The following is a 6,103-nucleotide window of genomic DNA, read 5'->3' on the forward strand; positions in this document are numbered from 1 at the left end:
GATTAAGAATGAAGAACCACTATGATATAAATAGTATTTCAGATTGTGTAATAGGAAAATATCAGACCAAGGACAGAGTGCTGATAGATGCTAGTATAGACTAAGAGAAAAGCAAATAGGATAGGATTTGCCTTGTAAAAGGATTAATCGTTCACAGTCTAAATTGTAAAATTAATAATAGCTTAAACAGGCTTATAATTCAATCATAACTCTTCTTATTCTTTTTAAAACATGAAATTATACTAAAGGGTAATTGAGACATACATAAAAGGAAACAAAAAAGCAAAACTTGGGTTCCCTGCTCAGAATTCAAAATATATTGTTGATGAGCCAGTCATGATCTCTAAGCAATCCTTATTATTTGAGAAAAATAACAAATATACAAGAAACCCAACATACTCCATGTAGAAACAATGATATGAGGTTTTCATGCCATACTAGATTATTCAGACAATTATATCATTAGAGGCATCTTTCTGAAAAGGAATTTTGATATTCTTAAGAGCAATAGGCCATCCTAGCTAATAGTCAGATTTTTTACTGTACCATATAACGCAGAAAACAGTATGCTATACATTTCCAGTTGTACAATACTATATCATGGAAATAAATGCCATTTACAGGTTTCCATTTTTAACCTTGAACCATGAAAACTGCTAGGAATTCTACATGTTAGTGCATTTGCCAATCTGATTAGGTATTTTCAAATGTAAATCTTTAATACTTTTTCTCAAAGTTTACTAACCAGCAGGTTTATTAGTAGTTTACTGGGGAAAAATTTTATATGTTGCACGTGTTTCCCTCTTCACATTTTTTTAATTTCCTCAAAGTCACTTTGTTCCCTCTGGAGCAATGGGAAAAAAAGCCCTATGCATCCATAAGTAACAAAATTATTGTGTTATTATCATCATAACCTGCCAAGGTGGTAAATTCTATCATACCACTGTAAATTTCCATGACAGTTTTGTAAGCATGTATCATGGGATACAAAAGGGCATCTGAGAGAAAATGAAACCTGAAAGAAAATCTGCATCTTTTCTTTTTCCTTTCAAAATAATGTCTTTCTCTTTAATTGAAGTTCTTTGCTATTGTTCTTATTTGTTCATATTTTCTCCAACATAAAAATATTATCTTAGATTAGATGATGTTCCAAAAGAAAACATTATTATCAGGTATTTTAAAACTGAACATTTTAGTGGGGAAAAAATAAAAACACATCTTAAAATAAAGATGTTGCCCTGCATCTCAAAAGAACACTGGAGCCAAGCTTAGTATACTCAGAATGTTCTGTCCCAGATATAGTGAATGTATTCTTTCTTAATATTAAATTGTTTGGAAACAGAGTTGAGATAAAACATTTAAATCTTACCTTTTATCTTTCAAATTTCACTGAGCCATTCAAGTAGTAATCATGTTTACAGGTATTAGAGTCAGAAGACATAAAAAATACACTAATAACATGAACTTTTATACCACTTAGAGCCATTATTGAGCATTAAATAATATTATAAACTAATAAAAGCAATCTTTAAATTATTTCCCAGAATTGTTTCACCTTTAGAGAAAAATTTAACTCTCGGATTTTCCAAATTGTATTTTAACGAGAAAATAAAGTGGTAACTTTGTATTCTGAAGTTAGAAACATGCAACTTAGAAAGCAATACTTTCTTACCTCTTCCTTTTTTTTTTTTTTTTTTTTTTTAAGAATATAACATAACATATTCTTCCCACACAGGAAAACAAACCTTCCTGCTCCACCCTGAGGAGGAATTTACAACAGCTTCAGGTAAATAAACTTTGTGAACATAGCAAGTTAGATGAAGTTGGAATACCTACAGTCGAAGAAAGCAATATTTTGAAGTAAACAGTGCTACAGACAAGTGTAGAGAGAATGTTGTTATTGTTACAACAATCACAGAAAATAATTATCTTGGTTTCATGAAAATTATGAGCAAGAATCCAAAGAAATATTTTAAAAACTTAAAAATTCTATGGGATGACCTAATAAGCATATATCAGTCAGTCCAGAATTGTAATCAATCAAAACACTTAAAATTATTTCAAACCATTAATTAACAGGGGATTTGATAAAGAAGATCCTTTTCTTTTAAAAATATTGTCACTGAATTTATTACTTTATATTTAAAGAAAAATAGTGTAAATAAAATACATCCCACTATTTTTAAGCTGTTTTTTCTTAGTGCCACACTTAAAAACTCTTTAAGAGTTGAACTTGGAAGACAGAACAATGGCATCAGTACAACTACTTAATTTGTAAGAAAAAACAATCATCATACTGTAGGTTAATATACACTCTTTAATAGTTGTTTTCTTCAATGGGTACTCAGTTAATATCTGCTTAATATCTTTGCAACCATGACTCATTGCAGCAAGAAACAACAATGCCAAAGACCTAATATCAGAAAAGCTCCCTTATTCTAAAAAACACTTTAGTTTAAATTTAAATATATTCATGTTTTAAAAAAGACCTGTCACATTTTAAATTAAGGCTGTCCATAATGAGGAAAAGGGGAATAAACACTGTCCAAAACATGGAAAAAATTCAGCAGCCTTGTTACAATGCCCTCAGTCAGCAGGTCAATCCATATATACATCAACCCTCAATGAAGCAATGAACTTGGGTTCTGTCATGACTGTGACCTTCCTAATTTCTTCATGAGATGAAATATAAGGTATTTTATTTCTGCTGTAATTTTTATTCATTTTAAATAGAAATTAAAAATATCCATAAAGATTGCAGAGGTTTGCATGATGTTCAAAGCTTCCTGAATAAAACTGACATTTAGTTCAGGTGGCATTCTAGTACAAGCGAGATCTGAGGCTCTCTGACAGTTTCCTGAGGTGCAGAACTGGAGCCAGCAGAAAGATAAGAATAGTTTTCAGCCTCTCAGCATTTTGTGTTCTTTGTCTCCACCTTCTGCTTGGAAAGAATGTGAGTTACAGGGAGTTAAGGCATTGTGATTTCTAATTAGTTTGGAGAAATCTGGGAAAGAAAATAAATAAAAATGGAGGAGAATCTGTCAAATACAAAAGGCAACAATAAAATACTGAACATATCATCAGTAGCAGTTATTTTAAGAAGGCAGGCTAAATAGCTAAATGACACCAGATTGGTGCTTGTTGCAAACTTAGATTCAGTAGTCAAAAACTACATGAACTGATTCCAGATGGAGATATTTTCTGGGGACAAGAACAAATATGGGGTCAAATCACAACTTGGGTTTGATTTATCTTGAGTTAAAGAGTAATTTAAGCAGTAATGGGCAATCATTAAGTCACCCCTTCTATTAGAAAAATTGCAATTGTACTTCTCTACAGTGTTGTTATGGAAAACAGAAGCAAGGCAAATTCTCTGGTTCTAAGGACAAGACAATCAGGGTAAATTAAAAGGTCTATCTGTACTTGTCATATCAGAATGTCAGCTGAGTAAGCCACTGAAATTACCTAGAAAGTAGGAATAAATTAAACTTAACTTGAGAAGGAAAGAAAAAAAAAAGTGACAGAAGATACTGATAAGAGTATCTCATAGGTGGTGGATTTCTGTGATTAACAGTTTAATTTACTTCACAATATTTTTTTTTTTTTGTTATGTACCTCTTTCACAACTTCAAGGAGCAAAATATTTCAAATAACTTTATTTTCCCCAAAGACTTCATGGAATAATTAGAGGCTTTTTATTGAAAAATAAAATCGATTAAATTTTTTTTCACTGTAATATTTAAGTCTTTTAGAACTCCGCTGCCCTGGCAGAAACAAAATTAATGTTTCATTAAAATTCTGCTCCCAAAAGAACTTGAACAGATTCCCCACTGACAAAAATCAGCATATGTTCTCATTTTAATAAAAGCCTACTAATTTCTAACAAATAACAAAGCCTACCTGAAAAACAGCCTGTTTTAAAATTCCATCTGCCATTATTTTCTGTCATGGTCCATAAATATTTTATGAACTGTCAAATTGATTTATGTATCATAATGGAAAGGGAAAATCATAATCCACCAAAACCAAGTAAGTTAATGAAAGAAAAACTGAAAACAATATTAACAAGAGAGTATTCAAAGTTTATCAAAATGCAATGTTATAAATGTATCTAGAAATGTTAAGCACTGCAAACTGATAAGGTATGAGAAGATGTACATTATATAACTTGTAGGAGGTTTAGATACTACTTAATGCAAAAATATATTTTTTTTACAATAACACCTTAAACCTGAAGATGGAGCTCTTGAACTGTTTATTTAAAAAGAACCAGAAAAAGTGAAAGCAATACAGTTACCAAAGGAAGATACTGTAGAACTCCTGCTATGCTATACTGGGAGAAAGTCAGTATTAAATGCTTTTTTCACGTGCATATACATTTCACTTGCATAGCAGCTATTTCACTCTGCAAATCTTCCTGTCCACAGATTAATTCCAACTCTCAAACACTCCTTTCCTCACATTTGAGACAGTCTTTCAAAATTTTTTCAAAAGTTTTTTTTAGATTTCTTACTGGAATTCCTTTGGAATGGTACAGAAAATGAAGTACAAGGGAACTGCTTTAACCACATTTTAAAGTAATTAAATATATTATTCCAGCTCTTCTGTCTGAACCCATCCTTAACAAACAGCATGAAAATCCTTTGTCTCAGTACTCTCTGAAAAAAAAAAAAAAAAAGCATTTTCGAATTAGCTCCCTAATTAAGTATTTTAATCAGCCAAATATGCTAGAAATACATAGGGTCTGATTCCTCATTGGCTTGTACTTTTTACAGGCATTACACATAGTATGAATGACAGTTCCTTTTGCAGAAAAACACAAATGAAGAAAAAGAGTTTACATAGTGATCAGGCACATAGAAGTTTGGGGCAATTCACCCCCAAGCCGGGTCGTTCAAACTTCACAGTTTTATATGACCATGCCCTCAAAAGGAACATTTGACATATAAAGTAGCTGTTGTTTGAGGATTCCTTGCTCAACTTTGAAATCAGACTGAGTTAATTCAACAGCTTTGCTACTAATTTATAACATGGAAACAAGGCCATAAGAACCTGAAGTGAGTTAAATTCAAGTGCAAAATGCTAACATCCTGTTCAGTGCATTTAAAATCTACTTGGGCAGTAGTATAGACATTACTTAAACATGGAGAAATTGAGGTCTTGTATTTCTAAGGAGTTCTGCATATTAGAGAAGAGTCTCAACTCAACTCGAGAAGTAGTAGGTGGATTGTTCCCACACAGGAAAACAAACCTTCCTGCCCCACCCTGAGGAGGAAGCTACAACAGCCTCAGGTAAAGAGGGGTCTCTTTCCACTTCATGCCCAAAGGAGGAACCAGGCTATAGTATACCAAATTAGCATTATTCCTATGCCCATTGAGTTGAAAGGAAATGCCATTCACTCCCTTAAAGTTTGACATCAACTACATCCTACTATTTCATAAAATATTTTTTCTGAATCTTTCAGCCTTAAAACAGCATTAGAGCTGCAAAATCAAGTATCTTCACAATAATTTCTCAGAAAGTTAAATTTAGTCTGAACCTTGCACTGGCAGGAAACAATTTACAATGAGCCTTAAAAAATTAAACAGTCAGTTTATTAATTAATAAGTGCTCTGTTATTATACTATTGTGTTTAATTGCCATTGTTTCAATTCATTTATTTAGAAATTAAAATTCTATAAAGTGGTAGGAAAAGATTTAAGTCACGGTTGAGATAGCTTTTTTAAAGATATTTCTGTACCAAAAGATTGTATAAATAGCAATTCTATTTACCTAAATTATTTTTCTCAATCATGCTAACAGTGAAGATTGGATTTCTAGATCCAAGTATTTTAATGACAGCTGGCATTTCTAAACTGCCTATTCATGGTAAGTGCTGTGCAGAAATATTACCATTTCTATAAGTTGTTGTTTTAAAATCATACAGAAGAAATAATTTAAGTTTCTAATCTATCTAATTTAAGCATAACCCTTTAGACAAAAAGCCTGCAAGATATAAACTTTATTCTGTTTTGCAAGTGGATCTTTATATTTTCTTTCTGACAACTACACCACATGTGTCTCCTAAGTTCAAAAAGAAACTTATTTATCATATAGCATGCC

This window comes from Taeniopygia guttata, chromosome 2 (assembly GCF_048771995.1).
Source record: "Taeniopygia guttata chromosome 2, bTaeGut7.mat, whole genome shotgun sequence".
Lineage (NCBI taxonomy): Eukaryota > Metazoa > Chordata > Aves > Passeriformes > Estrildidae > Taeniopygia > Taeniopygia guttata.